The following is a 22845-nucleotide window of genomic DNA, read 5'->3' as shown; positions in this document are numbered from 1 at the left end:
CCTGTTGCAAAGCATGCTTGGGTTTGCTGAAAGGCGCTTCTAAATTCACGTTGTTATTATTATTATTATTATTATTATTATTATTATTATTATTATTATAATTTAAGGTTCAATTCTTGTACTTCTTTATTTTTCTTTTCTTTCTTTCATGCCCTTGTTGTGCAAAAATGAAGAAAATAGAAAATGTAAGTAAAGATGAACAGAGATTAACAGACTCATACTCATGGTTCTCATATAATACTCTCTCTCTCTCTCCCCCCCCCACACACACACACACACACAGACACACACACACAAACAGGTCTGCACATGCACGGTCCTCTGGTCTGTGTAAACCTATTCCTCCTGGCAGATGGTCTCATGCTCCGACCTCCCCCCTGTGCTGCAGACACCGATGCCACTAGCTCCCTTGTTTGATGGAGCAGAGGGGAACTTCTACAATCTTCTAGAATATTTTAAAAGGGCAATAAGGTTCAAAAATAGGCTAAGTGTGATAACATAAGTCATTTATTTCCTTCCTTTTGAAATAATAACTAATAATTATTACTATTATTATTATTATAAATAAATGTATTAAGATACAGTCCCCAGAAATTAGATTGGAAAAAACAATATTGTTAATTTTAAATTAATGTCAGGAAAACAAGCACAGACCTATAAGGCTGAGATCTCGAAACCTTGCTTTGTTCTACCATGAAAGGTCAGAAATATCTACCACCAGAACAAAGACCAGAGTGGCAGATTTTGTTTTCAATGAATGAATAAAATGTAAAACTTTTAATGTTATTTTTTTTCAAAGCATCATAGCTATTCACTTTGTGAGGGTCAGTTATTTGGCTGCATTGCTGCCAGGAAGACAACCACATGTGGTGGTTTACAGTGACAGCATTTTTCCGACTGATAACAAGACGCGGGGGCTATGGAGGCAGCGGTCCTGCCCGGGCCCCTGGGAGTCAACTAGGCCAAGCTCTGGTGATTATGCCATGTGGAGGTGCTTACCCTTATTCCCCCCGGAGAACACCCTGATTCCTCTCAGGTTACTGCGTCCATGACAACAGAGGAATCAGCTTTGGGCTTAAAGCCACAGTGTTGTCATGTACCTACTGACACACGTGAAATCAAAGTTAGAGCTGGGTTACTGAATATTGGACACCATAAGATAAATCCATAATTATGTTTTTTGTCATTATTAAATCTTTCCCGACCTTCTTTATGCACGGTAAATTTGGCAATAGACTCCCTGGGACTTACATAAACCCAATTTACATACGCACATGACCCTCGAAAAGAAAAATACGCCACCAAGAATGAAAATCAACTCCTGAAATCGACATAATTTCACGTTTTATGTCCAATTCCAGAATTTATTTATTTATTTTTTTGGTTGACTATACATTTGTTCTAAATTTGGGCTTTAAGCATTGCTTATCCCTTTTTGGAAAATATTGTCTTCCAATTTGCATGTGGAATTATTCTTCCTGTTAACTTCAACATTGTCTCTTTACACTTGAAATTAGTTCCTGTCGGCCCTCTACCATGTGTGTGTGCATGATGTGCTGTGTTAGTGCTGCCTTTTAAAGGTCTTTTCCCAAGGTCGTGATCATGTCTCCCTCTTTACTGATTAATTATTAAACTGAAAACTACAGGGGCGTGAGCCTCGCACACCACTATAACAGAAGACTGAACTGGCTGGGCTTCGGTTGGGTCGCAGTTATGCCATCGGGGTTATTCGGCCCCGCCCATCACAGATGTTTGCGTCAAGCAGTAGCAGCTCCGGAACCGGACGGCAGCGGATCATGGCTTGAAACAGTTGAAACAGAAAGAGGATGATGAGCGCTTCCAAGAAATCTCGGGCGCCGAACCGAAAATAATGCAGAAAAGATTCGACTCCCTATAACCCCCGTACAAAAAAATGTAAATAAAATAAAAAAATTAAAATAAATGAAGTTAAAAACATTCAAAACAAAATAGAAAATTCCACAAATACCTCTTTTTCCCACCCCCATTTAAATCACAGTGGATGGCCTCCTTAATGGTAAAAAAATATATGAATAAAATCATCAACAATAACTCAGCCACGACTTTGTATTTGTTTGATGATTGGTGATTATTTATCCAAACAGACTGCGAATGTGATTGCTAACTAATGTCTAAAGAACACCTGTACTGCTTGAAAAGTAACACTGTTTGTTTGCGATAATGAATGAAGTAAAAGGGTGTCTTCACTGGTGTGACGGGAGACTTCGCTGTTTCCTGCTGTAACTGAGTGAGCAGATGAACAGCTGATCCCGGTGGCGTCAAGCAGTCGGCCCGGCTCACAGTTAACCAACCTCGTTCATTTATTAACAATCTGGGGTCGGCCCAATTAGATCACATGGTGCATTGGTAAACAACCCTGCTAACCGTGAAGGAGTATTACTCGAGGAACTACAGACTGCGTGTAACTGTAAAATTCTTTGATAAATTAAAAACTGATTAAAAAACAGCTCAACAATGGGCTTAGGGCTTTTTTGCAGCGGAGGCATTTAATTGGATTGGGCATTTAATCAGCGCTTTTGGCCTGTGTGTGTGTGTGTGTGTGTGTGTGTGTTTGTGGGTACAGGAGTACAAGTGTGTCTCCATATGTGTGTGAACTAATTAGGACCAGCAATTACCCCAAACAGTGGTAGCGTCTTCTCCTTATTGTGTGTGTGTGTGTGTGTTTGTGTGTGTGTATGTGTGTGTGTGTATGTGTGTGTTTGTGTGTGTGTGTGTGTGTGTGCGTGCGTGCATGAGGTGCGGGTACGAGGCTGACAATGGGAAGTCTGGCCTGACAGTGCCAACGCTGCCCATGCATGACAGATGCATGTGGACACGCCAGACAAAAGCACGGCTGGCCAAGTGGGTGCCCGAGTATGACGAGGTGGGGAGGGAGCGGAGGGTGGAGGCGGGGTGGAGAGAGGTGGAGTGGGGTGGAGGGGGGTTGGGAGGGTGGGGATCTGGGTTCTGTTTGTGGGTTGGAGTGGGGGGTACAGCAGCTTGTGTCCGACAGAGAAGTGGAAGAAGGAGAAGGACTGCTCAGGCACCATTCCACGGCACCAGTGGGCACCAGCAGCCTGACCTCCTCCTCCTCCTCCTCCTCCTCCTCCTCCTTCTCCTCCTCCTCCTCCCACCACTCCCAGTGCCCAGGGCACAGACTGCTAAAAGAGGGCGGTGTGCGGGCCGGTTTACTATGACATCATCTACAGGACAGTACATACTAGCAGTCGTGGCTGGGTGATGTTGATGCATTTCACAGTATTATTGATGAATATCTTGATGTTGATAATTTGGGGATGACTATCGATGCTTTCACAACATATTTACACATAAGAAATATTTTATGAACAATTATTAGTAATGTGGATCTATCCATCCATCCGTCCGTCCGTCCGTCCATCCGTCCATCCATCCATCTGTCTTTCTATCTATCCTCCTCGCAGGATGTTTTTGGTGTGGCAGTGTCGGGGTGTTTGTGGTGCTTTGTTCTACCTGTAGCAGCCGACAGCATGTTGGAATGACATGTATGAACATGTCAAGGGTGAGGGCAGCTGCTTGTGTCAGGTGCTCCCTGGGAATAGTGGTGTGTGTGTGTGTGTGTGTGTGTGTGTGTGTGTGTGTGTGTGTGTATGTGTGTGTGTGTGTGTTTGCGAGTGTGTTTCAAATTAAGTGGCTTTGTATGTCTTTCTTTCAATGTGTCTTTGCCTGGATTAGTATACATCTCTACATATGTATACGTATGTCTGTGCCAGTGCATGTGTAAGAATGCTTATGTGAGTTTGTGCCAGCGTGTGTGCATATCTGTGTGATCTGTTGTACCAGTGTAGGTGTGTGTATGTGTATACTTGTGCCAGAGTGTTGTGTGTTGTCATTGCGTGAGTGTGTGTGTGTGTGTGTGTGTGTGTGTGTGTGTGTGTGTGTAAGTGTGTGTGCGTGTGTGTGTTGTGGGAAAGGATGATTGTACCAGCATATGTATGTGTGCATTTATTTGTACTACTGTGTATATATTTATTCCAGTGTGTGTGTGTGTGTGTGTGTGTGTGTGTGTGTGTGTGTGTGTGTGTGTGTGTGTGTGTGTGTGTGTGTGTGTGTGTGTGTGTGTGTGTGTGTGTGTGAAAGTGTGTCCTGGTGTGTGTAAGGTAATCCCCCAAATGTGTGGAGCTCATTATTGTCTCTCTTTTCTCGCCTGCTCCTGCCCTCGCCTTCTGGGCCGTGCGGTTCCTCTGGGGGCAGCCGAGACTCCGGGATGCCAGACCAGGGCAGTGCCAGGGCGGCTGCACCCTCCCTTGGGAGCAGATCATCCCTGCAACCATCCTCCAACCCCAGCCTCCATCCATAGCTCGCTCCGAGGTGAAATGCAAAAATGAGAAGAAAGCAAGACACATCTTCAAATTAGGTGAATTTGCATGACACTCGGTTGGTTTAATCTAATCTTGCTTTAAAAATGATATCTTCTTTATTATTATTATTATTATTATTATTATTATTATTATTATTATTTTTATTATTATAATTATTAGAGGTCCAGCCCGTAGCCCTATTGTTAGTGTTCGGGGGAAACTTTCTCAGAATTTTTAAGTCTAAAACTATCTGGAACACAAATTTCTGCATAACACACAAACACGGTTTATGTCTTGTGTGAATCGTGTTGTCATAAATACCTTGCGGTTGACGTTTTATCCAAATCGATCCACAACCTCTTGAATCTTGAATCTTGAATATACGGAGCAGATATTGGTGGAAAACCGACCAAATTTGATCGGTATTACAGACACGGCCAATGCATTTCAGGCCGAAGTATGTCCAACCCGTCTGGATGGAAGACATACTTCGGCAGAAGCTACGAAGACGGTTGAGGTGTCGTTTAAACTGGTATTTCACAAGGATCTCTGGTTTAAATTTCATCCAAATTGATCCTCATACGGATCAGCAGATGAATTGAAATGAACTAGATGAGATTTACAGTAAGACGCTTTATGATTTTATCATACAATTTACTATAAATGTAACGATTCCAGTTGAGAATGTCCAGTTGGACCGTGTCCAGTGTGCGATGTGGACTCAAACACTCTGCAGTCTTTGGAAGTTACCAAACTATCGATTTACGTATGTATTTATACAGCTTCTTAGCTGGAAGATGTCCGTAGATCTGTTCTATTGTTATTTTAGATCTGTGGTCCCCATTACTTTGCTGGATTGATGAAAAATACAATAAAACTAATCCACAAAAACTGGTCACCACGTGCAGTCAAAACCACTGAAATGTGCGACTGAGTGATGCCTTCAAAATCCAGCGAGGTGTCGAAAAATAGAAGTCATGCAATGGTAATTACTCAAAGAAATACCACAACTTTTTTTGTATTTCATGGAAATGTAACTTACTGAAAATGCAATCCAAGGAAAAAATTCAAATAAATGACGTACCCGACAGCACCAGTGCAACTTTGTTTCCACAGACAACACGGTGAGTCATAACAATGAGAAGTTGTGGTTTACAGGCAAACATAAACAGTTGTTTTAAAGAGAGGGGGTTACACTGTGTAGACCACATAGTATTTGCTCTGCGAGACAGACTAGGAGCAGGGGAGCCCCATGCGGCATTCATCGTAAACTCAGAAAATCTTTCTGTGTTTCAGAGAACCCGGGAAACTGTAAAACGAACCAAACACGACCAAACTGGACCCGTGTATTGCTGCCTACAGCTATATTTATTAGTATTATTATTATTAGGGGTCCAGCCCTAATAATAGGGCCCCTGGACCCTATTGTTATTGTTCCTTGAAAAACTGATGTCAGTATTCTATGGATCTAATGGATCCGCTGGACTCACAGAAAAGCTGAATAAAAGGTGTATTCCGGGTGGTCCTGACATGCCATCGTCCAAGTTTGACCCAGATAAGTCCATTATTGTGGAATAATTGAGTAAAAAACTGCATTTTTTTGTCAGATTGGTCAACAACCGGATCCTCACCAAAGATGGTGGCACCTGCAGATGGGACTGATGTCAGGCTATTCCAGAGATATCAATGTATACAATCTTCCTGAATAATAATTATTGGGAACAATAGCCATTATCATCAATCGCAATTATCCATGTGTGGTAAAGTAAATAATCTGTGCATCCGTGTGCCAGAGGGAGCCTGCTGCAGGCTCCATGGAGCGTGATCACACACACACACAGACTCTGCAAGTATGTTTTTTGTTTCGTTCAATTCGGAAAAGTAAATACATCAAAAATAATAAAAACTCAAGTTTTTATTTGTTTCATTGGGAGAAACCCAGAAACTCACGAACACAGCTGAGTCGAGCCAACTCAACTGTGAGATTGCGTTCATGTGAGTGATGTTATGCGAGTGATGCGTTCATGTTCTAGGAATGCGTCAGAAAACCATGAAATTGTAATTAGTCAGAAATAAGTCAACGTTTCTTGTATTTTGTGGAAACGTAACCTATCGGAAATTGAATCCAGTGAAAGAAGTCACCACTAAAATAATGTAAGTTTGATTACCTTCATAAACCTCTGTAAATATGTAATTATTGGCACAAGACCAAACTTCAACTTACGTCACTGAGACTCCACATCTATTTCTACAGTGCAGTAAGTTATAACAGTGACAAGGTTTGGTTAAGAGTCAAAGATAGACTTTTTTTTTTAAAATAAACTTCATGTACATGCAGTTTCCGACAGCTAAACGTGGCAAACTTAAATGAAAGGGAGAAAGTGTTTAGTGACAAATCCTTCCTAATAATCTTTCCAAGTCAAATTCCAACTTTATGTTAATGTTCAATAAATGTTGTCTGTATTACAATATAGACAAGTAATCTATTTTTATAAGTAACTGAATTTCCCAGTTGAACAATAAAGAACTAATTAGAAATATTTTTTTTTTTGTGAAATCCCATGTATTAATTATTATTGTTATGTAAAATAATTAAAGTTTGTGTTAATTATTGTTCCAGATGCTGAAAAATAGATGAAAGTCCAGCCCTCAATGTCAGTCACACCATTCTAAAAGAAAACACAAAAGTACACTGTGAAAAAAACTCTGCACATTTTAGTATTTTTAATATTTTTAGAGTTTATAGAGCTTATGTGGTGTAGGGGAGATGAGAGTTACAGTGGGAGAAGGAGGAGCTGCCAGGCAAGAGGAAAAGAGGAAGGCCAAAGAGAAGGTTTATGGATGTGGCTAGGGAGGACATGCAGGTGGTTGGTGTTAAGGGCAGATCATCTGGAAGCAGATGATCCGCTGTGACGACCCCTAACGGGAGCAGCCGAAAGAGGAAGATATAGCTTATTGTGCATGTTCACCGGGTGTCGCGACATTTCACTGCATATGTATGACCGTATGTATATGTATGTGACAAATAATCTCTTGAACTTGAACTTGAAATTGAAAAACAAATCTGAAAAAAAAACAGATATTGAAATTATATCTATGAAAACAGTTAATGTTAAATTTAAGTGTTGATCCCCGTACCTATCTGTGTTAAGAGGTTTATTTAATCGGGATGATTCATAGTTTGGAGACTCCAGGAACAAAACAGTTTGCAACTCTCAGTTTAACAGCAGTTCTTAAAAACAAGATCCACGTTTGCACATGGACACAAAGTGACCTTGACAATGTTTTGATTGAAGGAACTAATCTTTATCAGGATATGAAAAAGTCTGGTAGAATAAAAGTTAATGTTACAGTAAAGAGGTTATATTGCAATAACAGAATTGCCAAGAAGACAACCTATGTTTAATACAACATTACAATTAACGTATGCTGAGCCGTTTAACTGGCTGCATTGGTGCCAATTGATAGAGCAATCACTTTTAAATAATATTGATGCATGTTTATTAACTATTTATTGTAATACATGTGCAATTATCAAACAGAGGTTGTGGTATGCAGTTGATTCACAAGCAAGGTGCAAAATTGGACATCACGAGTATGAATTACCCAATAGTTCTGTAGCTTACTACAACAACATTGACTGTGTCTGTCGTCATTTCGGTAATACTAATAATTAATTCAGTCAAAGTCAACCAATATTTGAAATCACTGGACTACATACCGATGTTATTGACACACAACATCAAGACCGAGTCAGTGAATACGAAAGTGAAGCAAAAAGATATATGAAAGATATGGATTCCACCCCACAGAATTGAGAGGTAAATGTGATAAGTCATGTTTTGTGCCAGCAATTGTACCAAAGACATGTGATAATATAAAGAGTAACTAATTTAGTGTCATTACTGGCCATACTGACAGTCTTTTGGACAATGAAGAAATACAGAGTAAAGCTATCAATAGCAAAGATACCAAAACTAAATACAGTGTCTGTAATGAAGAACTACAACAATCAAATGATAATTTGAGAACAAATTCATATTTACTACAAATGGCTAAAAAACACAAATGCACAACACAACACAACAAAAATGTGTTTATACTTTAAATATTGCTGACAGCACTAAAGATGAAACAAATTTAAATTCAAATGATATAATTATACTCAATGGGTAAGAAAATACAAGTTTTCAATTCCTTCCTTTGACAACATATCAACAAAAGAAACTTCATTTAAAATGTAACATCTGTCATTCAAATGATAATTTTAGGATACATAAAGCTGTAGGAGTGAGTGACCCTTGTGAAACAAAACCTATTGTGGCTAACTGCTTCTTTAGGGCATTATCATTTGCAGTGAGTCAAAATGAAGGAAATCACAGAAAAATAATACTTATGATGGTGAAACACATGAAAGAAAACTCCAATGTATACAGTAATTATTTAAGACGTGAATTCCTTTCTGTCAAAAATTATTTACAATTACCACAAATGAAATATGTTTGAACTTGAGCTACTGAAGTTGAAATACAGGCAGCGGCAGATGTACTTGGTGTTATATATTCACATGTAGTCATAACAAATGGATAACATATTATACATCTGGAATTCCAGGCTGGAATTTACTTAAAACATATCAATAAATGTAATTATCAAGTTTTTACATGTGTTAAATGTCTAAATAAATCTACAAATAGTAAGCTCAAACCCCATTATGTGATATCAATTCATGAACCTCTGAAAAAAAGAAAAATTGATGAACGTTGGTGTACCTTGATTACTTGGCGAAGAAGGGCACTGTGTGACATCATGAACCAATGTTATATAAGTCCAGGGTTCGTCTCTGAATGCTCATAAAACTCGAAAAATTGTAACTCGGGCTACTTTCCACAGAATCCTGAGAACTGTAAAACGTATCTAACACGACTAATCTGGACCCTGTGTATTGCCGTCAGCAGCTATATGGATTATTATTATTATTACTTTTATTTATTTTTTATTAGGTGTCCAGCCCACAGGGTCTTGTTCAGATTTTTATTATTATTTTTATTGTTATTATATTTTGGCATTTTCGAGCTAAACGTGTCTGGAACCACTGGTGCTATGTACACGGTTGAGGAACCGGGACATCACAGACATCTCGTGTTTCAAGTTTAATCTTGTTGGAGAAACCTCCTGTTTGTTCTAATCACGTCGGGGTCACCACTTGTTCGGAGAAATATATTTTCCTCGAAGGATCACCAAGTTGTTCAGTTGTAGAAAACCTTTCTAACCTGTTTCAATCAATTACTAAACTTCTGTTGATTTATTCAAGTATGATAACCATTACAACCTGTTTCAATCAATTACTAAACTTCTGTTGATCAATTCAAGTATAACAATTACCTTCGAGGTTCTCCGCGTGTTCGTTGATGGGTTGGAGTGTCAATCAGAAGACGTAACAGAAATTTATTAGAGTTGGTCATATTTATTGTCAGGTAGAATCAGAGAGTGCAGCAGGCTCAGTTCACGAAGTCTGAGCCGGGGCTCCAGGAGCCAAGCTCAGGCAAGTCTCAGCCCAGCCCTTAGAAAACCCTGGAAGCCTCCGGAAGCCCTGATCCTTCTTCCCTGGATCCTTATATAGTCTTATCTAAGCAAGTGATCACAAAAGGACATATGGATCACAAAGAACTGACTCCAACCAGAGGCGAACAACATCTACGCACACGTATAGGAGCAACATGTGCGTGACTGGTCACAAAGAACTGTTTTCAACCAGAGGCGCCATATTATTTTAACAAGCGCCCATCGTGGGGCTTTAAGAGTCTCTCTACCAACTGAGCTAGCCGGGCAATCCAATTTGTGCGTGCGTGCATGTGCGCATGTGTGCATGCTGTTGGGATCCTGAAGACCGATCCCTCCCAGTTTGGTTGATGTGGGGATCTTCCTCAATAAGACGGTGACGGGTGCGATGCAAAATGGATCCTTTATTGGCTCTACTGCAACATGGTCAATTAGCAACGTCAAAGACCAAGAGATGAGCGGGAGCCAGAGAGAGAGTGACGACAAAGACACAACCCTATATAGTTTCTCCTAAGCAAGTCGTCATAAAGGCTACATGGATGTGACATGTCACAAAGGGACATTTCCTACCAGAGGCGCCATTTTAAGCAAAACGCCCTGTCACTGCTATCAGGCTCCATTTTGAGCACTATACTACATCGAACAATCCCCCATTTGACCTCATCAAACATGAGGTCCCTCTAAAACAGTTATCAAAACATATATTAATCAAGGGGAAGGTAAATAAAACATAAAATCATCAAAGAAATATACTGTGACAGTGCATTGGACCAAGAGTGATTTGTCTTTGCTGAAAACCTACCAATTATGATTATTATTATATGATTATATGACCGTATTACTGAACGTGAGGATGGCATTCACTCACCCCCTGGACCATTTTCAATAACAAAATCTTCAACAAACTGCACAGACCTAACTCTCTCTAGCCTTGTACTTAACCATTACTAACCTTATACTTAAACTTAACCATTACTAACCTAATACCAACTTAACCATTTTTAACCTTATACTAACTTAACCATTACTAACCTTATACTTAAACTTAACCATTACTAACCTTATACTAACTTAACCATTTTTAACCTTATACTAACTTAACCATTACTAACCTTATACTTAAACTTAACCATTACTAACCTTATACTAACTTAACCGTCTAACCGTACTAACAGGCGTCTTTACCTATGAGCAAACAAAAAGCACAGAGTGATTTCTTAGGAGCAGTGTCTTCCTGGGTGTGATACTGGATCTCGCAGCTTTTCTGCTCTTAACCTCATGCGAGGTGTGCTTACTCCGCTGTTTTGACTGGTTCTCTCTTGAACCCAGGTCAACTAAATCCAGCGCAAAAATCATACACACAATAAACCATAAACAAATCAGTAGGGGAAACAGCTGGGGTCCCATTCAGTTGGACAGTCTGCTTCTGGGCGGGGAATGGTGATCGTCCCACCTCGCTCCTCTATGACCTAGAGGGGAGAGGTTAACAGCACATTCACCCTCGCAGCTAACAGTGAGTGCCTTGAATCGGTGGCTGCCACCCGGTCCTCAGGGGTCGGGCGGTGTCGTGGTGCTGTCAGGATCTGGTCGTTGGCAGTCGGGGTTAGATGCTGCGGCGCACTGACTCAGGTGATACCACGTGTTCCCTTTTCCCTCGAGCCGAACGGCGCGGGAGGTGCGGGAGGTGACTCGATGTGGTCCCGTCCACCGGGGGTCCGCTTGATGACCCTCAGCAGGACCCACTCCGCCGTGGGTAGTTCAGAGTTACCCGGGCCTCCCCACGTCTCCTCCACCTGTGAGACAAAACTGGAAACAAGTGCTCGCAGCAACACATTGGTTGATCATAATGGTCCGGTCTACCTGGCCTCCGTCCACTTCTTTTCAGCGCTTTCAACCAGACCCAGTCGGAGACTCTTACAGCCTTACCCGACAGTGGGTGAATTCTCTCTCCGACGTGGTCCTGTATCTTTGAGGAGAGAGAGAGAGAGGCTCTTCCAGAGCAGTTAGGATACCATCGTACACTGCGTGCTCCACGCAGGTGAGATCCAGCAGGTGAGGTCCAGGGGCCTCCCCCACAGACCCACCGTGGCCAGACTCTCGAACCTCCTTCCTGTGCATAAGTTAAATGGGGCCGCTGTTAATGGATGCCCTTATTGACATGAGAGCTATTGGAAAGGCTTCTACCCAAGTTAGCTTTGAGTCCGCGCAAATCCTAGCCAATTTGGCCTTAACCGTTCTATTTGCCCTTTCTACCTGCTCATCTAGGGGTCGGTTTACCTAGAAAAAACTTACATTTTGGATGTTTTGGATGGTGTGTATTGGGGGTCTCACGCAAACGAGAGACCCCCAATCCTCCGCAACGCGGACAAAAAGGCCAAGTTCCTTGTTTCTCATATGTTTTCATCAATGTCCTGTAAAACGGCTCATATACTTATCAATTAAAATTTTTAACGTCCTGGGAAAGGCTCATTGATTGATTGATTACCAGAGAGGCACGAGGGCCGGCTACCACTTCACCACATATGTTTTAACTGCCACCAGTTTCAAAATTCTTACACGTGATCAACAGACCATGTATGGACGCAATTCCCTATTCTGGGACCTAACGGGCAAGCTTCTACAGATTCTTGGGAAAACTGCAGCCGACTACTGGGGGTTCTATCCCAGTCCCACAAATAGTTTTAATACATGTCCGTCTATTTCACAACCAGCGCACAACATTGCATAGAAACATTTACATCACATACATCTCAATCTTTACTTTTTCTCCCGGACGCCTTATCTACTTCTGACTCAAAATTTGAATATGTTCAATTTGCACAGATTCGATGTAACAGGCCAGTGAAGTAATGTAACAGGCCAGTGATGAAGAGGCTGAGCGGGCACCTATGGGTTGGAACTAGATGTGGTATGTTATCTCTGTACAGCTTTAAAAGCGAGTGCCGAGGGCCGCTTGGGAGAGATTCCATCCGGCTCGGGTCTCTCCTGGACATCCTAGGCAGGTCTGGTTTGATGCTGAGTAATTTGTGTAATAAAACTATTATTTTAATCAAGTCAGCGTCAGCGGTCACTCCTTCATTCATCAACACATCACGTTCATCAAGAAACTACAAAGTGGCGTCACAAATGAGGATCTGTTGGGCCTCATCTGCCGATGTTGCCTGCTCCAGCGAGCTGCCGCTCTCAGGGTGAGTGACCTCTCACAAAATTGAGCTGTTATGTGGTCTGGAGCGGTTGTGTTTTTGGCAAAGAGACTGCACTGACTATCAGAGAGCAGATTATGCAGAGATGGAGATGATGTGTTGATGTGTGAAGTGAGTTTCCGTCTAAATTGGGGTTAATTAAGATGTAAACGACGTAAATAAGGGGAATAAGTGAATAATAAAACTCAACCTAAAGAGAATTAAGTTGAAATAGAGAATAGAGATGAGAGAAATAAAAGATGAAGTTAAAAGTAAAAGTTAAAGGCTTAAAAGATGTGGAGAAAGTAGAAGTAAAAAGTAATTGTAGAATGGCAGAACTAGGAGCCAAAAGTTATTTAAATAACCATGCAAGATTAATGGAGACAGGGCCCGTATCTCCTTAAAAAGTAAGACGTGTACATTAAATGCTGCGTGAAAGTTGGCCGAATGAAAATATAATATAGTCAAATCTAGGTAGGAAAAACAAAGAATTGACTCAATAAAAAATTATATGAAGTAAGATGAAAAAGATGAAAAGTGAAAAAGAGATAAAAGTTAAAAGCCTAAAGTAAGATGAAAAAGATTAAAAGTGAAAATGAGATAAAAGTTAAAATCCTAAAGTAAGATGAAAAAGATGAAAAGTGAAATAAAAAGAGTTACAAGTTAAAGGCTTAAAAGATAAAAAATAAAGTTTGAGAAGAAAAGCGGGAAAAAACTGGGCTAAAACCTGCCCAGGAGAACTAGTGAACATGCATGACGAGAGAATCTGATTAAAAAGATAATTTGTTAAAAGTTTGGCCAAAGTGAACATTTTGATGAAATTAGAAAAGTATACATAAGTCGATGTGAAAACATAAAGCTAAGTGCTGTGGAAGTCTCTGGGGGATTAGATGTGCTGCGGGACAGACATATCTGATTGTTTTTTTCTTTTTGTGTGTGTGAGTGTGAAAGTGCCGCTGCTACAGATGTGTGAAGAGCTTTGTGTAAGTTTTGTGTATGTGTAAGTGATATATAGAATATATGTGTTATTAAATAGGTATACATATGTGGTGAGCAGTTGAATAATACATAAAGAGAAACATTTCTTGCCCCTTTAGTGATAAACATATATGAGCCTGTTTTACGGACTTTGTAAAGTTGATAAAAATATATGAGCCTTTCTTTAAGGACTTTTGATAAATATATATAAGCATTTCTTTCAGGACCTTTGATAAATATATATGAGCCTTTTTCTTTAAGGACGTTTGATAAATATATTTGAGCCTTTTTTCCAGGACGTTCGTAGATTTGATAAAGGATATGAACCTTTACAGGACTTTATATATTTGATAACAAAATGAGCCTTCTGAAGGACTAGAGCCACAGTCTGCCTACACATACATGATTTGTGAATTGTTTGATTAGTGTGTGGGTTTTTTCTTTTTCTTTTTATGCTTGGGGTGTGTGTGGCAGTGATTTCTGTGAGTCCTGTCTGGTTGAAGAAGCGGATGGTCTTGTTGGGGTGAAGGGAGACGCTGGTTCTTGATGCAAGAAAAGAGGTTTTGTGTTTCGGCTGCTGAGAGAAAATTGCTTTGATTTATGACTGTGTCGAACTGCATTGAGCTGGGCTGTTCCTACGGGAGCCAAAACAGGATGTTCACTCGCTGACGACCAGTCCATACTGGAAGTCTTTGCTAAACATAAGAGGTGGAGCAAGGGGTGGTGCTTCACACAGAGTGGAACTTAGTTAATTCCTCTTGACAAGAGGGGCTGTGTTACTCTACTCTTTTCTCTCAGTAGTTAGAAGAAAAAATAATAAGATAAAATAAAATAAAATAAATAAATAGAATAAAAATAATAAAATAAAATAAAAATAAATAGATAAATAGAATAAAAATAACTAATTAAAAGTGATATCAGATTGACTAATATACTCTTTGGACTTTAAATGCATTGCATGATTAAAAATAACTATTGCTTTATTTCAAGTGCACGCGAAATAAAAAAGCTGATAATGTATGTCACACTGAATTGTATTACAGTGTGTATAAGAATTTAGAGTGAGCCTAAGACACTGAACTCTTCTGTTGTTGTTTTTCTTTTTTCTCTCTTCCTCTCTTTTACTATGCTGAGTGAAAGCTGGGGGAAAGACAGAGAAGATGGAATGAGTCTGAACTGAATCATCCATATGGCAGATGACAAGACATCTGGCAGATCTTCACAGACATTGTGTGCTTGTGGATGACAACGTTCTGGAATCCTGAATCCATCTCAACCAGTTAAAGGCCAGTACGGTTTATCCACAAACTCTTTAAACAGACCTCACCTGCATTTACCTATATGCCTATACATTTAGTTATAATATACGTGTTTAGCTTGTTTTCACATATGGGTTTGTAGTAGTTCTTTTTCATACATTGCATTTGCAATTATTTAGTGAGAGACTTGGCAACGGACTGACTAATTAAGGCATTTGCCTAATTTATGGAGTAGTATTGATTGATCGATTAATTGACACATGTGGAAAAGCTGATTTGATTTAAATACTGTTGAGTTTTGTGAATATTGGTTTCATTATCTGAGTATGGTTTATCTATGCTGTTTTGAGAATGAACACTGATATAATTTTGATAATTTAACATAAATGAGTGTGATCAGATGCATCAGATGGTGAACAAGTGAATTGGCTTTCACAAGTGGGAAGTGATTGGTCTCCTTTGGGGTTCGCGAATTCAGCTGTTTTTGGTTCAGTGTGATTACACGGGGCTTTATAAACACATATTTAAAATAATTTGATTCGATTTACGATAAAATAAAATAAGAAGATCATTAGGATGTCAAAAATCCCCTTATTAAAGATATTGCAAAAATATCAGGAAAATGGAGCAGGCGTTGGCCTGACATTGAACAACCGTGGCCAGTTGAAGGAACTCTTAACCCAGATGTGATTAAAACAATGCAGGTGCTTGTGTCCACATATAAAGTAAATCAAAAGAAAGACAAGAAAGGAAAGAGACGCACGGAGAAAAGACAAACAGAACTTGGCATCCTGCAGCTGTTCATAAAGGAGGGACAGACATGGTTCGCAGCTGGAAAGGAAAAAATAGAACAAAGTAGACAAGAAATAAAGAAAAATGAAAAGGAAACAGAAAAATTGATGGAGAAGATTACCGCACCCTTCTCACATACAACATCTTTACAGAAGCCCCCGCCTTATGAGAAGGAGGTGAAGTGCACTGATGTTTACCCCCAGCTCCCAGTGATTACACAGGAGGGCAACTATCTCTTCAAAGAGGATGAACAAATAATAGAGACTGGCAAGGCTAAAACAACCATATAAATGTACCCGAGCTCCAACAGTACAAAGAAGAAGGAACAGGACCAGGAGACTCTCAGAAAACTCAACCAAATACAGTTGGTGGATAATAATAAGAAGAAAAAGAAACAAGCTGTGGTTATGCAGAGCCAGTCACAACTAAATCAATTACCACCACAACCACAGCAAGGACAGATTCAGGTTCTACCACCTGTGGTCCTCACTGTCTCCTTTCCACAGCCAGTTTTTGACCAACCACAAACATGGAGAGGAAGAGGAGGAAATTTCCAACAGTCTCAAGGAGCGTGTCATAATTGTGGACAACTAGGTCATTTTGCACGTGACTGCGACAGGTTCAGAGGATGCTTCAGAGGATGCTTCAGAGGAGGCTTCAGAGGAGGCTTCAGAGGACAACCACAGCCACCCAGGGGACCGGCGAACCCTTACAGGCGTCCGGAAACCTGGTTTCTAGGGGTGCCCAGAAGACTCGAAAGGGAGGTGTCAGCTGGTAGAATCAGGGCCGGAGCAAGATCCAAAAATAGAGGTGAAAATAAATGATAAGCCATTGGAAGTAATGTCAGATTGCGGAGCAGCTTTATTCGCAGGAATACAGGAATACACCTGTATTCGGCCTGAAGATGCTATACATCTTCCCATGTCTGACCAATTGGTATGGACAATCGGGTTTGAGGGTGTGAAACAGCTGATTCCTCTCACAAAACCAATTGAGTAGTTGAATGGTCAACCCAAGCAGGTTCAGCTGACCTCATGCGGCATAATTGTGGGACCACAAGTTGCAGCTATGAAGATAAACACCAATGACTATCTTGAGAAAGAGTACCACATTGAGAAAAGTGTGCCACATGTGACTTTAATGGTGGCTGAAGGATTTGAGCAGAAGCATATAGGAGAAATGATGGCAGAAGCTGAGGAAGCCATTTTTTCACCAATAAAGGAGAATCTTGCTATCTGGATAAGTGAAGATGAGAAGTTCATGAAAATCATGATCATCAAGGACAAAGACAACCACAAGTGATACAGATGACACGAGTCAATGTTTAGCGCTAAATTGGACTCAGACAGCATGAGAGAGGAGATGCTGCAACAAATTCCAGAATGTTTGTGGTCACGACTTAGTACTGATATCGGACTTGTGAAGTCAGCCCAACCGGTGAGAGTTGAATTGAGACCAGGACCCAAACCTCCTTGGAAGAACCAATACCCACTAAAGGAGGTGGCAATCAAAGGAATTGAACCACAAATTGAAGGACTGTTAAAAGCAGGTGTAGTGGAAATATATTTGGATCCTCAGAGCAATACGCCTATATTGCCTTTAAAGAAACCAGATGAGTCCTATCGCTTGGTACATGATTTAAGAGCGATAAATGAAGTGGTGTAGGATTTTCCAGCAGATCTACCAGATCCACATACCTTGTTAGCCCAAATTCCTCCAGAGGCTACACACTTCACAGAGTTGGATTTGTGCGGAGCATTTTTTAGTGTTCCATTGAGCGAAGAAAGTTAAGGGTTGTTTGGATTCACATACAAAGGACAAACCTTCAAGTACAAGAGGCTCCCTCAAGAATTCAAACATTGCCCTCATATTTTCAATAAAGTGTGGCAGGATGACTTGGCTGGGATTGATCAGATCTTGAAATGTACTGTCATTCACGATGTGGACGACATTGTCATCTGTTCACCAGATAAGGAAACGTGCCATGAGGACTCTGTTACAGCTATTGGCAGACAAAGGACACAAGGCCTCTCAGAAGAAGCTACTGTACATTATTGTCAAGAAAAAGTTGTTTATTTGGGTCAAACAATAACCCTCCATGGGTTATTGTTACAGACGAATCTCTGAGAGTCATTTGGAAGCCATTCGAACAGCACCAAAGCCTAGAACAGTCAGAGAGATGATGACATTTCTTTGCATTGCGGGATATTCTTCAGCCTGGGTAGGAGATTATGCCTGCCTAACAGGGCCTTTGAGAGCCATGATAAAAGAGACTGGGAATGCTTAACTCCATTGTAACCTCACCTTGACCCAGGAAGGTCATATGGCATTTGAAATGATCAAACAGAGGCTACAAGAAGCTCCAGCGCTAGCGCTGCCAGACTACTCTAAGAACTTTTTGCTGTATGCGGTTACGTCCACTGGAGGCAAATATGCATGTGCAGTTCTTTGTCAGCCCACAGGTGCAGGGACAAGCCCTCAACCTGTTTCGTATTATTCTACTGCCTATTCAGGAGTAGAATTTGGGCTACCACGGTGCTACAGAGCAATGGTGGGAGTTTATCTAATGTATGATAAAGCATCATCAGTAACTATGGGTTACCCAGTGACAATTCTTACCCATCATAGTCTCAGAAATCTTTTGAATTTTGGTAAATGTACATTGACTATGTCTAGGCTAAGAGACTATCATAGGCTCTTAGATCAGGAAGATGTCACCTTAGTAAGGTGTGTCACGGTAAATCCAGCTGAGAATTTGCCAACACCAGAGGATGGAGAGCCACATGATTGTGTTCAGGAAGTAAAGAGATATGCAAAGCTTAGATCAGACTTGCAAGCTTTCCCACTGCATGTGTCAGATGTGGAGTATTGGACTGATGGGTCCTGCTATTGAATAGGAGACACATTGAGTGCTGGTTACACAGTAGTCAAAGCCCAGGGAACTGAATTTGTTGTTGAGAAAGCAGAAGTAAAACCACAACCTGCTTCTGCACAGCTTGCTGAGCTTGTGGGCCTGACGGAAGCTTGTCTATTGGCCGAAGGCAAGCAAGTGACAATATATACAGATTCTGCATATGCACATAATGTGTGTCATTTATTTGGATTGGTATGGAAAAATTGAGGATTTAAGAAAACCGATGGTTCTCCAATACAGCATCATGCCCAGATTATGCAATTGTTGCATGCGATGATGAAACCAAAGGAAATAGCTGTAGCTACGTGTTCAGCACACAAAATGGACACGTCAAGGGTCACACAAGGTAACAAAGTGGCTGATGAGGCTGCTAAAGCAGTTACAGGAGCAAACAAGGCAGGCAAGGTTTTTCTGGTCACTCATGAAGTGGACTTGGAAGATAAAATCACGCTCAGAGATGTGATCGCGATGCAAGAAGTGGCGCCAGCCATAGATAAACAATTATGGTTGGACCGAGGAGCCACACAAGATTCTGCTGGTCTGTGGAGGAATCATGAAGGACTGATGGTAGCACCCCCTGACCTACTAAGTCTGATGATTCAGGAAGCACATGGGTTAGCCCATGTCGCAAGGGGGGAGGTAAGGAGAAAAATCATGAAAGAGTATGGTTTTTGGGCACCGTACTTGCTTGAGCAAATAAATTATATTATTGGCAGATGCACAATCTGTCTTAAAAATAATGTTCGGAGGGGTGTGATGAGTCCACCTGGTCACATCCCAACTCCAACAGGTCCCATTGGTTTTGGTCCCATTGGAGTTGATTGTGGATTTTGTTGACATGATAAGACCAATAGGAGGTAAAAGATACATGTCAGTCTTCGTAGATAGATTTTCACGGTGGCCTGAGGCATGTCCAACTAAGCATAAAGATGCTAAGTCAGTTGCCAAGTTCTTGTGTCGTGAGGTCATTAGCAGGTGGGGACTCCCAGATCGCATATCCTCAGATAATGGGAAAGAGTTTGTGAATAGAACAGTAAAATTAATTCTGCAAAAATTGGGAATTAAACAACGTTTAGGAGCTGTTTATCATCCGCAAAGCCAAGGTGTTTGTGAAAAAATGAATGGTGTACTGAAAAATCGCATTGTTAAAATCTGTCAGCACACAGGCCTGAATTGGGTAGATGCGCTTCTGTTGGCATTAATGGTGTGTCGTTCAAGTGCGCTCCGTGATTTGCGCATGACACATGAGTTGGCTACGGGTAGACGGATGCCAACACCGTGTTTGCGCAAAAGTGGAAAGGGTCCAAGTTTAGCCCTTTTAGAAGACTAAATGTTTACTATATGGCTGCACTGCATAAGAAAATACACACATATGTCTCTGACAGGCAAAAACAAGAGGAGGTGCTAGAGCAGGGGTCTCAAACTCAACTTACCTGGGGGCCGCTGGAGGTAGAGTCTGGGTGAGGCTGGGTCACATAAAAAAAAAAGTGAAAAAGTGCGTGTGAGAAAAACGTGAGGGCCGCACTAACACTAAACTTTGATGTCAAGTAGGGGGCCACAAAATATCGTCCCGTGGGCCTCAGTTGGCCCGCGGGCCGCGAGTTTGAGACCCCTGTGCTAGAGAGACTTGATGAGCAAAAGAGGAACGCGGTGCAACCTGGAGACAAGGTATTCGTGAAGCTGTTTAGGAGGAAATGGTTTAACGAACGTCACAAAGGATCATTCGAAGTTGTTCGCTGTACAGGAACTGCGGTTCAGGTTGAAGGTTCTCCTACATGGTACTATTTATCGCATTGTGTTAGAGCACCAAAAGAAGAGGCGCCACGATCACTGAGCAGAAATGCTGAAAGCTCAAGAAAGCCAACAGAAGCTGCAGACACAGCAGAGGTTCATGAGGACTTCCAAGGTCAAGATCCAGAAGAAGGGATTAACGATCAGCACACTTTTGATGATCCCAGGGATGAATTGTCAGTCCCTGAGCAAGAAATACACTTCGGTGCCATTGATTTACAACATGTCCCAGACACAACAGAGTCTAATTCCAGAGAATATGAGTCGTCAAAGACTCCAGAGGGCTGTGACACCTCTCCAGGAAAGTGCACCGACCCAGTTGGACCCAGGAGTCCAAGGCAAACTTGAAAAAGGGTTAAACCAAAACGATACGAGGACTAGGGTTGAAGTGACTTTGGGAAAGTCATTTCAGCTGCCATGTCAGTGTACAAAAGAAAATGATGAAAAAGGGGAATTCAGAGTCCAGTGGGAAGATAACCATGGGAAGGTAATTGACTTGTCGGGAATGTCACCACTAAAGAAGTATGTGCTGCTAAATGATCGAAGAAGGTTGAAGATGGAGGATGACTGTAGTCTTTATCTACGTAGACCCCAGATTGAAGATCAAGGAGACTACAAGTGTTGTTATTATTATCCAAAATTAGTGAATGTGAGAGAGGATGGAGTGCAAACAAGGCCTGACTATGGATATAAAATTGTGACTCTTGTGGTATTAAATGAGAGTAAAATTGTAGAGTCCACAGTTGTTGAAGAAGTAGGAAAATTGACAACTGAAGTATCAACTCTCCCATCAACTGAAGAAACAAAGCAGACGTCCGCCTTGTTAGGTCTGAAAGTCACTAATGTTGCAGAGGAATTGCGGTTAACTACTGCTGCGCCTCAGATGATTCCAACAACTCCAAATTCAGTGAATACTGTGATTAGAACTAAATTAGGAAATACAGCTAACCCTCCATGTAAATGTAGTAAATGGAATACTGGTGGAAATATTTCCCCCAAATGGAAAAAATGCGTGTGGTGAAGACCTAGTGCTAACAGGACCTGATGTTAGCAGTGTGCCTCGCAATCAATGAAAGTATGTGTTGATGAATGACAGGAGAGGGTTTAAAGTTCAAAATGACTGTTCGCTTGTCGTACATAATGTCAAATGGGAAGATCAAGAAGAATATACATGCACATATTTGGATCCAGAGTTTAAATACGTCCCAAGACAAAATTATTGGGAAGCGGGATACAGAACTCATAAGATAATGCTGGTAGTAAAAGGTCTGGTTGCTAAAGAAATAAATATGATTGCTCATGAAATACAAAACCAACTAGTCACACCAAGGGTGACTGTTGGACCGATGACATCTATTTCCTAAGCTCGGGGAATAACTAGTAGTACTAACGTATCATCGTCAGATACCACTCTAACTACAACATTGGCAGAAAAGGATGTTACTACTACGATGATGACAACTTCTACTTCTGTAACTCCCGGTAATCATACAAGGGAGGTTGTGAGGATGAGATCCACCACCTATAAAACAATGATGACTTATTTGGTGTCTACAAAGTCGGTAGATAAGACACTAACAACTATCGCTATATCCCCATCCTCTGAGAAGTGGATAAATATAACTCACAAGTCTATGGTGAAGTTGGAAATTAAGTTAAACAATAGCAAGAAGAGCTCTGTGATTAGAGAGCCAATTGCTGAAGAGACTGATAGTAATTCAGGAGAAATAGCTCAGACAACTATGACAAATGTGGTCAATGATTTTCTTGAACCAGAGTGGACATCAGAAGACATGACTGATCATCTTCATGCTTTACAGAAGCGAGAAACCCAGTTGAAAGCATATGGGTTTGATTCCTCGGCGCTGCAAATAACAGACCCATGGGCAAAGAGAAATCTGTGGTTCCAACAGATAACTCACTCCGTTATAATGACTACTAATTCAAATTGTCCGTGTGTGGTGAAAGTTCCAGCTCCAGGCACATGGCCAACAATTCTAGAGACAGTA

The sequence above is a fragment of the Zeus faber genome (genome assembly GCF_960531495.2).
Source record: "Zeus faber genome assembly, chromosome: 2".
NCBI classification, from domain to species: Eukaryota; Metazoa; Chordata; class Actinopteri; order Zeiformes; family Zeidae; genus Zeus; species Zeus faber.
The sequence above is the reverse complement of the archived record's forward strand: the minus strand, read 5'-3'. Positions refer to the sequence as shown.